General features: G+C 43.5%; 1 pseudogene; it reads left to right on the forward strand.

Moving 5' to 3' along the window:
- Positions 1–265: 265 nt before the first annotated feature.
- Positions 266–1,268, forward strand: LOC143099937 (uncharacterized; annotated as a pseudogene).
- The last annotated feature ends 10,588 nt before the right edge of the window (positions 1,269–11,856 follow it).

Below are 11,856 nucleotides of genomic sequence, written 5' to 3' on the forward strand. Positions count from 1 at the left end.
TCTTCTTTGTTTTCAAGTAGCAGGGAATTCATGCGACTGCCAACTTGCAAGCCAACGGAGAGTTGCTAGACTACCCTGGCTGCAAATTTAATTTGCTGCCGCTAGGGTGCATCTAGATTTCTAGGCTAGGTAAATAGCAACGATACCAAATACTTTTAGAAGGGAAATTTCCCTGAAATTGAAATATACAGGAGTGAACCAGTCGGCAGATGACTAGACGTCCAGACACAGACAAACCTCATGAGACTATAGTGGACATATAGCGATGTGTGAGGGTCTCGTCAGTGAAAGGGGATACTACGGGCCACCTTGGCTTTGAATCCCTATAGGCTATTTTAAGGGCTAGGGGTAGACTGGTGACACACTTAGGCAACAAAGGTGGTGTGGTGTGGCCAGGTGTTGTGTGGTGTGGCCAGGTGTTGTGTGGCATGGTGTGGCCAGGCTTGGTGTGGTGTGGCCAGGAGTGGTGTGGCGTGGCCAGGAGTGGTGTGGTGTGATGTGGCTACGCTTGGTGTGGTGTGGCCAGGTGTTGTGTGGTGTAGCCAGGTGTGGTGTGGTGTGGCCAGCTGTTTTGTGGTGTAGCCAGGTGTGGTGTGGTGTGGCCAGGTGTGGTGTGGTGTAGCCAGGTGTGGTGTGGTGTGGCCAGGTGTGGTGTGGCAGGGAGTGGTATGGTGTGGCCAGGTGTGGTGTGGCGTGGTGTGGCTACGCTTGGTGTGGTGTGGCCAGGAGTGGTGTGGTGTGGCCAAGTGTGGTATGGCCAGGTGTTGTGTGATGTGGTGTGGTGTGGCCAGGCTTGGTGTGGTGTGGCCAGGTGTGGAAGGCCAGGTGTGGTGTGATGTGGCTACACTTGGTGTGGTGTGGCCAGGTGTTGTGTGGTGTGGCCAGGTGTGGTGTTGTGTGGTGTGGCTAGGCATGGTGTGGTGTTGTGTGGCCAGGTGTGGTGTGGCTAGGCATGGTGTGGTGTTGTGTGGCCAGGTGTGGTGTGGTGTTGTGTGGCCAGGTATGGTGTGGTGTTGTGTGGCCAGGTGTGGTGTGGCTAGGTGTGGTGTGGTGTTGTGTGGCCAGGTGTGGTGTGGCTAGGCATGGTGTGGTGTTGTGTGGCTAGGCATGGTGTGGTGTTGTGTGGCCAGGTGTGGTGTGGTGTTGTGTGGCCAGGTATGGTGTGGTGATGTGTGGCCAGGTGTGGTGTGGCCAGGTATGGTGTGGTGTGGCCAGGTGTGGTGTGGCCAGGTATGGTGTGGTGTGGCCAGGTGTGGTGTGCTTGTTGAAAGGCTTGTTGAAAGGACAGAAAACAACTAACTGACATTATTTGTGAGTAACTTTATTTTGCCTGGAATTTACAATAATTGAAACAAATCGCTTTAATCCATATATTTTTTACTCATATCCTCATCAAAAGCAAATAATATTACAATAAAGGATGAATGGCATGATTAGTATACAAGGAAGAATATTAACAACATATTAATAAAAACTAATAAGATAGTTGAAATGTGAAATGAAATGAAGTATTTGTAATTAATATAGGTATATAAAACATTGACCAAACTCTGAATTGTTGCAGTGTCAAAAACAAATGAGATACATCTAGATTAACAACAGTAGGACTCTTCTTTTGTTGTTATAATAAGAAACATGAAGCACATCTTAAGGCGGCAAGATTAAGCACATAGATCATGTCTGACAAATTACATATTTAGACCATCAGCCAACAGGTGGCACTGTCCAAATAGTCAGGTGTCTCTGCATTATAATGAAGCACATATTGGTATGAAATAAGTTTGGGCATAAAAATGTAAAAAAAAAACTGGTAGATTATTAAACAAAAAACTAGGAACTACTGCAACTCACAATTGTTTCTCAAGTCTGAAGTCCATTAGCACATGAACTGATGGAGCTGTCTGAGGCTGATGCGTGTGGGTTTAGACGCTGAGTTCCTCCATCTCCATGTTATCAGGGAGGGCTCCATCTCCTCTCTACTGCCCCTCTCTGCTCGGCTGTCCTGGAGTCTCAAAGCCAGATGTACGTACATTTGTGAACGTAGCGTTATCAGCGCCATTGACACACCGCAGATTGCGAACGATGTCAGACCCAAGTTTCCGTCGTATTTATCAATCGTTCAATCCTTAGTGTAAACTGCGCCATTCTCTGCCTTTGTCCGCCCATAAACGCAATTTACGAACGTCCACAACTGAATGGCAGCGCCTGCAGACAAGCGCAGTTGAATGAAGTTAACTGATGACAACATTAAAAAGAATCAAACGTTTAGCGATCATTAAATAATACCATACATGATAACATGTAAACAAGCAGGGAGATAATGAAGATCAGTAGTTCTACTCAAACTACTTGTGCACGTAGGCTATAGAACAGGGGTCACCAAATGGCGGACCGCGGTCCGAGTCCGGACCCTGACGTGATCCTATCCGGACCCAGACCATAATAATTTAGATTTTCACAGAAGATTTCAAAGCTGCGCTAAATGTTTCGTAGGTTAGGATAACAGCTTCAGGAACCATCATCTCACTTGCTGCTACTCAGCCAGTGAAATCTGTGCATTCTGATAGTCGAGTCAGTGAGTAGACCTAAAGTTACTATGGTGAAGAGACTCACTGATAGCCTGACAGGGAAAACGAGCGAGGAGAGGAGACGGGACGAGAAACAATCGGATTGATATGTAAGTTAGCGAGAGAAAGCTAGTTAGGGAGAAAGCTAGACAGCGAGAACAGAGCTTTATATAACGATCAGGGCAATTACCACACAGAACTGTCACGTCCATAACGTCAACTAACGATAGCCCTACGATGGCATTGTTTTGGCGTTATGGGTGTGACAGTTTTGCGCGGAATTGCCCTGGACCGACTTTTATACATATTCTGAGATAGGCGATTGCTAAAAGCGCCAATTTGAAGCACCTAGCGTCAATTTGAAGCTAGACCTACCCATTTAACAGTGAACTGAGACCACAGAATATTTACGATTTAATTAAGAGGGCATGATTGATCCACCACACTCTGCATCCATTCACTGCCCAACAACGTGATGTTCCTTAAAGGTTTCCAGGATTTCGGGTCAAGAATTAAACTTGCTGATTGATCCATCCTTGTCTCAGCTCAAATCTTATTTTAAGTTCACGTTAAGATCTTAAAATAGCCAAGGCTACTCAGTTTTTCTCCCCAATTAGGGCCTACTCTTATCTTCCTTATTTCTCCTCATTTCAAATGTTACCTTTAGGCTACTAATTTTATTTCACATTAAACATTAGGCCTAGGCCTACAACTAGGCTCCATCCATCCATCTATCCATCATCTATCCATCCAAATATATAAGTGCTGTCAATCGATTAAAAAAAAAATCTAATTAATTACATACTCTGTGATTAATTAATCTAAATGAATCGCATATATCATTTTTGCTGTGAAAGTATTTTAAATATTTCAATTCAAATGAATCATTGAATAATCAGCATTAGTGACATTAAAGTTCAAAAACTCTTTTATTATTATTTTCACTGTTCAAATAATTGCCATAATAATCTATGATATGACCTAATATGCTGAGGAAATAAATTCAAAAGTGCTTCGGGAAGAAGTTTTTTTTTTCACATACAAGGCATTTCATTGCAGAGGACTTTATTTTCAACACTTTATTTTTTATCAACACCATCAGGCCGTTTTTTAAAAGTAAATGTTCCAATCAATGATCCAGGCAGCACGTTTTCTTCTCTCTTCTTCATTTTACAGTCTAATTTTTACTGACTAGAATGGCTCGGGGTCAAAGGTCATACGGAATCGATTAATCTGCACAAATTTTTTTAATCAGTTATTTTTTCTCAAATGAATCAATCGAAATTAATCAGTTATTTTGACAGCCCTAAAGTATATATATTATATATATATATATATTATGATTAAAATTAAAATGATATATTATGATGCTCCGGACCTTTGCTTAAGGAAATTTTCCGTAACTGGACCTCGCTAAAGTTTAATTGAATACCCCTGCTATAGAAGATTGGTCAAATCTAGCAAGTAGGAAAGTTTAAGGGAATGACGTGAAAGTGAAAGTAAAACATTCGAAAGGCCAACATAAGTTAAGGTTGCTTTTGGTAGTACAAATACTTTCACCACAAAAACTGTTGCTCTAAATAGTGATTCTGTTGTCTTTGAAAGGTTCTCTTATTGACGCATTGAACTGCAATTTGGATTAACACCTGCTTTTACAAGGCGGAAGTATTTAGGCGCAGAATAGACGTGCGCGTTCAGGAGCAGTCTTTGTACATACCGCGGAATACATAACTAGGCGCTCTTTACTCTTCCCCTCCCATCTTTTTACGCTAAACTCCCACTTTCCCCTGGATCCTCCCATGAATGCATATGCATGACATGACAATCGCAATCTGCCACTTTCAGCTCCCGCGACAGGCAGTTTGCGCTTTTACATCATTGCGGCCTGTTTGTACATACCTCGCAATGATTTTACACGCACATTGCGAAACAAATACGCCTGAAATGGGCGCAAAAGCGTTAGTACATCTGGCCCTCAGTGTCTCTCCTCAGGGTCTCCTGGGAGGCCTGGTCTCCTCCTCTGTTCCTCAGATACACCAAGAAGATCACAGCAGATGAGAGTATCGCCAGCAGCCCACAGACCATCAGAGAAGCGTACGCTCTGTAGAAAGGAGAGTCAACGCCGTAAGGATCCTTGTAATGCAGGTGGATGGAAGTCTCTGCACAGGAATCCGTACTATATTTCCCTGTTCTGCACGTGTACACACCTCTGTTTTCAGCTGTGGGGTTGGATATGACCAGAGAGAATGGAGAAGCTGATGTGTTCACTCTGCCTCTCAGATCCTCAGGTAAAAGCACAGCTTTGTCTTCAGAGTCCAGAATCAACTCTTTTACACCTGCTACTTTCTGACGATACCACTGGACATCAGAAGCATTTGGTGGGCAGTCTAGTTTGACGGTTTCATGGTTTGAAAATATGGCAATGACGTTCTTACCAGAACAACCAAAAGTAATATATTTAACTAACACTTTGTGGTGAGTACAGCTGCAGAAATACTCACCATATTGGTGTTTAACAGAGGGGATGATGAGGGAGTAGTCTCCTGTCTAGCTGCCGTTCAGCATGTACATCTCCTGAGTCTCATTGTGAGGAACATGAGAGGGGTCCTCAGGCAGAACAGTGATGTTACCAGAGGGAGTTTCCCAGTAGACCTGATGAGGAGACGTGGCATTGGCATTACAGGGAAGAGTCAGTTGCTCTCCAAGTCTGTGGTGGGTGGGTATTACTCTATAAAACAGTGTTGTGGATCTGAGATTTAGGCACCGACCTCTAGACCAAATCAGACACTCGTAAAAATGACAGAAATCTTCTTCAGTTATCTCATGGAGGATGACTGATGAACTGTTAAGGTCAACCTGCAGTCTACCCCTCAGGTCTTCAGGAAGGATTTGGTGAGATTGTGTGAGTTGGTGTCCAAAACAAGGCTTTTTGGGGCCTCATGTCTGATATACCCTGTTTTACATTGACTCGTTTCCCTGTACACCTGTATTGTCGCTGCCTCTCCTTCCACTGACTCTGATCCACAAATATGAATGCTGCCGCCAATCAGGGTGTAAAGAGGGATAAAAAACTCTCCTGCAGAACAGACGATGAGGGAGTAGTTCCTCTGGACTGTGATGTTCCCACCCAGCCAGCCTTCCACCCGGTAGTCTCCGCTGTCAGAGGATTTGATACGAAACATTGGTGATTCCATTGGAGAATTGGTATATGTGATATCACGCTCCTTTGGGGTCATAGGCAGGGTCATAGGCAGCAGAGCTTGTACTGTACCTTCTGATAGAGTGAATGTCACATCTTGACTCTCACTCACTTGGGAGGGCCTCTCTTCTCCTAACTCTCAAGTCTAAATGGCCTAATTGATATAATTTGACAACAGGTTACAGATTTAATAAGGCCTATAAATCTGTCCTTTTGGGTTTTGTCCATGGCCATAGCTACCATAGAGGACACCGAGGTCATGTCCCCGGTATTTCTTTCCTGAAGTTTTGTTTCATTTATTAAGTAAAAAAAAGTGTCCTTGCCTCAACCTGCATGGCTTCAGAGCACCGTCACGTGACACATAGTTGCAGACATAGACAGTAAAATAAATGGATCAACAGACCCCATAGATTTCGACGGAGACAAGTGAAGTCAATTAGAAGCACTTAATGGCTGAGTGTACTGCACAGCTGCCAGGGGCGGAGCCAGAGGGGTGGCTTTGGGTGGCACAGGCCATCCTTGAAATTCGATTGGCCACCCCAGGTGCCACCCCGAAATCCTAGTCTACGATTGGTCATTATGACGGTCTAAGGCGGGACCTTTCTTGACGCATTTGCCGTGCTAGTTTGAAGTGTCAGACAGACTGGAAAGTGGCAAACACACTTGCCACTATACATGACTTATTGTTTTTAGCATGTGAGTTTAGGCCTACAGGCTACTGTTTGTGCTCACGGAGTCATCCCTATGTTCCCCGGGTCCTATGTTCCCCGGTAGCGGGGAACATAGGACCCTTTTTTGAAAAAAGGGTCCTATGTTCCCCGCTGCTTCCAAGTAGACTGCAGCCGCACGGCAAGGCGCGGGTTGCTAAAGTGCTGGAGGAAGAGCGCATGTTTGAATCTGCAAGCACGTTCACTAATGAACATTTCTTGACGAAGCTGACCTATCTTAGCGATATATTTGATATATCTTAGCGATACATTTGAGTTAAATGTCCAGTTACAAGGCAAAGACAAGCACCTACCTCACCTAGCAAATAAGATTACTGTATTCACCAAAAAAACTTGAGTATGGGACAGGCGCCTCGATCGCGACAGTATTATGCCTTTGAGATTTCTGAGCGAAATCGCTGAAACTTCTGATTGGGAGGCACTCTTTTGATCCCATGTATTAAACAGTAGGCCTACATCACATCCCTGCAAAGTTTATTTCAAAAATATATCCCAACCAGCAGTGCTCAGTATGACTGTATTATGGATCCATTTAATGCAGCATGTTGGCATTTCATTGAATATATTGTACAATGCTGTATAATGGCCTATGCTTTCTAATATGTTGCTGGAAAACAGAAATATGTGTGTTATGTATTCATGTATTGTTATATCTGCAGCACCAGCTGATTTTAACTCTGTTGAAGAGGATATTTAGAACTTGTCATTATTTCAATAAATTTGACAATTTTAAGCTTGACCTACCACTTTCTTAGAGTGATGAGGGACAGGTGGGGCTTGAGAATGCCCCCTCAAAGTGGGGAATGAAAGAAAAAGTTTGAGAGCCACTGATCTAGTTTGTTAACTACCACAGTCACAAGTTGGGTCGCGATAGTCTGTCATTTTTAAAAAGTGGGTCCCAAGAAAAAAAGTTTGAGAAACACTGTTAAATCTAGCCGAGTCTGCATGGCTTCAGTCCCAAGCTTGTCATTGTCTTTGCACTTGGCATGTCATTGTTGATTCTTACTGTATAAGAGGTTAGGGAGGTGATCTATAATAGCCTTTGGTTGAGCTGTCGGAAGAATGGGATTAATTTTAATGGAACAAAGAGATATCATACTATACTGGGCTGTAGACCCAAAGGGACATTTTTGGATTATTGACGAGTCAGACCAAAGGGGCTTCGGAGCAACGCGCAGCCCCCCCTGCAGCGTGCCAGCGAACGGAAAAATGAACAAAACAAACCAATTAAATATCAACTTAAAAAGGCATGTAGTTGTAGCGCGTTTCTTCTGTGAGAGGTGCAGCTCGTGTGTGTTGCTGTCCTCAATTTAGTGCTGAAGCGGACAATGCGAAGTTACCTAGAATGTTAACTTTGAACTCTTATATTCAGTAAAGAAGCACTACACAGGTAAAACCATTGTAGGCCTATGTTATAAAAAAAATTTCTTCATCTATTCTTTTACTCCGCTATACTCAACGTGGAAGTTAGGAAAATCGCCCTTCTGGGTTGTGTCAATATTACGAAATGTGCACTCGCAAGCATATCCCATGCAATTTCCGGTCAGATACAAGGCGGGGAACATACAAATAGCGGGGAACATAGGACCCGGGGAACATACTGTAGGTACGCTCCCGTGCTCACACGCAAAGATATCTATTTACCTATCGCATCCACCAGTGCCTATTTATCTAATCACACACACAAGTTGCGTTTGTTGAATCACGTCATCCTAGACTAATTTTCCTGCTTATTGTACCTAGCCTGCCCAGCCAAATTTTGCTAGGTCATTAAGTGTTAACTGTGGGCCTACTCAGGGCCGTGGGAAGTGAGTTTTGGTTGGGGGTGCTGTAGTGGGGGGGGGGGGGGGGTGTTAAAAAAAGTTATTGTATTTTATTTAAACGCCTTTCTCTGTTAATGGACAACAGCATACTGGCATTGCATGACACAGCACAGGCATACATCACTGTCAAGAACATTATGGCTACACTAGAGAAAAAATGCGACAAAATGTCGCAAACCACAGATTGATACTAACGCAAACAAAGTAACCATCTGCTATCTGACGCTACACTATAAGGTAACAAAGTTGCTGTAGCCTTGCACCGAAATCGACGGTGAACACGAGAAATATAAAACTGTTGAACACCAACATTAATAAAACGTAATAATTATTGACGCTTCTGACATGGGTGTCAAAACAGGCTAAGACCCTATCGCACAGCATATTAGACAGAACACATTGACTCAAAACATATGCATAACATAGGCCTACACAACGCAATATTCATAGGCTAGCCTACATTAAATTGATCCACATATCACAAATATAGCCTACAACAAATGCTGACATCATAAACGCACAGTGTAGCCTTTAACCTACACTTTCAAAAAGAAGAGAAAGAACGCTCTGAGGAGGCCACTGAAACAGGCACGCAAAGACACAGATGAATGAATAAGTTCATCTACCTCGCTGAAGAGAGCTCTTGTTTGTGGATGGAGCTTACTTAATATCCATGCCACCTTTCACCGTGGTGCACCGAGACTCCCCGATAACACTATGCATCATTTTAAGCTGAAGATTGAGGCGGCCCGTGTTCAGCTCCTTGGGAAACTCACAGTAATATCAGCTAGCCTACTTAATATGGCATATTGTCGTACCATAAAGCTAGCGTCATAGGATATCTCCCTCAGGTTTGTTTTGTTAATTTGTTTAGTTTTTGTTTAGATCTCCCAGGTCTAATGTAGGCCTAACATTTTTTAGTGCATAATAGAATAATAGACAGGGGGACGGAGAGCTTCTTTTTTTTCTGATCGTGAGTGGTATGACATATAAATACGCGTGCTTTCCTGCAGGCTGCCGCACCCCCAGCACCCCTACTTCCCACGGCTATTTTGTAAAAGCGTTTAATGATAATACTGTCCTAATCAAGGTTTGAAAATCTGAGGTTCACAAGCCACTGTGGCCTTGGTGCTCACTTCTTTCAATATTCTGCTTTGCATCTGACTAATAGCGATTTTCATTTAACCTATGGCCTGTCAAAATAATCTTAGCATTCACAGCAGTGGCGTCGTTAGACCTGGGCATTTGGGGCTATAGCCCCGGATCCTCTGGGGATAGCCCCGGTGTTATACGGTAACTGGCTTTCATGTTAACTGGCTGACTGTTTACTTTGCCTCTGGAGTTAACGCAACCGCCCCCTTCTCTTGCAGGTGTGTTCAGCTGATGATTTAGCCTCCGATACCTGGCCGCAGATTCGTCTGTTTAACTGAAGTTCAAATAGACATGTTTGTGATGCTGCACTTTGTTGTTTAATAAAGCTTTACAACACGATGCGTTGGAAGTGTCAGGTTGTCTGTAGTAGGCTAGGCTACATGCGCTGGACCATGAATATGCCACCAAATAAATAAAACTAAATAAACTCCACGTAGGTCTCGAACCACTACTAAATTAAACTACGTGCATGATAACCTGACATTAACCTGCTCGCGCCACTATCTATGCATATCCATCTATGGGCCGTCAACAACAACAACAACAAAAACTCTAATCGTGAATGAAATGAAGCCCCGTAGAAGAGACTTTTGTGTTTTGTGTCCATTGTGTGCATTAACAGCAGCGCAAGAAAATCTGACGTGATCTGGGCAGGTTTAGAATCATTTGTTGCAAAATGTTGCAATTTCAATTCTCCTCTATGCTATTACTCATTGCTGTTTCGTGCTTCTACTAACTAGCCTTAGCGAAATAAGTGTACAGAAGGACAAATGGATATTAGACGTTTCTTTAGAGAAAAAAAAGGGCAGAGCAGGGACAAGAAGTGGAAACTCACAGTGTGTCATCTCCCGCAACCCAGGAGGACATTTCGATCAGCTCAGTTTCAATATTTTGTGATTTAGGCCTACTATTGAATCACACGCGCAGTAAATATGGTAAACCTGACCTCGTTTGAGGGGGCTTCCAAGCAATGCATGTTGGGCCTGATTTTGAAAGAATGGAACTTTTTCTTTGGGCAAAAGTTCGTGATAGCCTACACAACCCAAATGCATTGCTTCCAAGGCACCCATAGCCCATTAATTGAAGGGGATGACGTCCAAATGTTTATCCCGAGACGAACGCTCACACCTGTGCACTTGACAGAGGTGCATGACGATGTTTATTCTACAGGCTATTTTAATAGCCCCGAATGTTTTAAATAGCTAACGACGCCCCTGATTCACAATGCAAATTAATTTAGTATTTTACGCAGTGGAGAAAGTGACAGCGCACGGCAAGAAAGAGCGTCCAAATTCACCCATTTGTCTCTTTTGAACTTGCGAAGTAGCCTACTCATCACACAGGCATTACATGTATCACATCACATGAAAGAGCTTTTTCTTAGCTTTTAAACAATGTTAGCCACTAGTTCATACATGGGCAACATACGGCCCGCGGGCCACATCCGGCCCGTGGGCTTTCCCTGACCGGCCCGCGTAAGGTCCGTGAAAGAACAATAGTCAAGAGCCTAGCATAGAGATAATGCATGCAAATCAATATCGTTGTTTTTATTTTGAAAACGACTGCTATTTGTACGCCCATCCATTTGTGCGTGGATACGACGTAAACACCCTTACTGATGTGCTGGTAAATAGAATTTATGCTTCTGCGTCGACACAATGCAGTTGCCTTTACGTCGGCGTAAACCTTTCAAAGTTTTATGTCTCTTATGTCTGCGTCGCTCACCACCGCAAAGGTTGTTAGAACCAGTGTTCGAATTACGTGGGAGCCAGAGGGAGCCGAGCTCCCATAGAGTGAGGATTGGCTCCCATGAAAGCAACAAAGTCGAAAATCTGAGGGGGTCTCTTATATCTGAAGGTGTCTGGCATTGTAATTTAATCTTAAACAACCGCTCATTATCTATCCCTGTGCGATCTCTTACCATTACAGACGTGAAATTTAAATATAGGCTACTACAGGACATAGACCTGCTCTTGAACGCAGCATGACACTTCACCACCACACCACTACTATATGAGCAAACCGCATACGATCGATTTGACAGCACTCGCAAGTCTGAAGAGTACCCTGCTTTGATGAGAATGTTTATTTAGGCGTTCATTGGGCTAGCCTACATGGGTTGATACGTGCGATAAAGTCCTGTTTGCTGTTGAACTTGCGCCTCTTCTATGTTGATTAACAAAGCCATAAAGTATGGCCCATAATGCAGCTTACTTCAATGATTCTGTGAACTGATCTGTAGCTATCCTCTGTCATTCAGAGCTCCGGCAAGTTCCCAGATATTTTGAAACACCTGTTAGCAATCTCTGATGGCGGAATAGCCTATTCAATGGCTACGACAACATCTCAGTGCAAATTCCAAAATTGTTCGTCTATTTATTCCCACG

The sequence above is a fragment of the Alosa pseudoharengus genome, unplaced genomic scaffold (genome assembly GCF_046254945.1).
Source record: "Alosa pseudoharengus isolate Yale_2024_CS ecotype anadromous, Long Island Sound unplaced genomic scaffold, YU_APseudo_1.1 YU_APseudo_1.1_scf_3, whole genome shotgun sequence".
NCBI lineage: Eukaryota > Metazoa > Chordata > Actinopteri > Clupeiformes > Clupeidae > Alosa > Alosa pseudoharengus.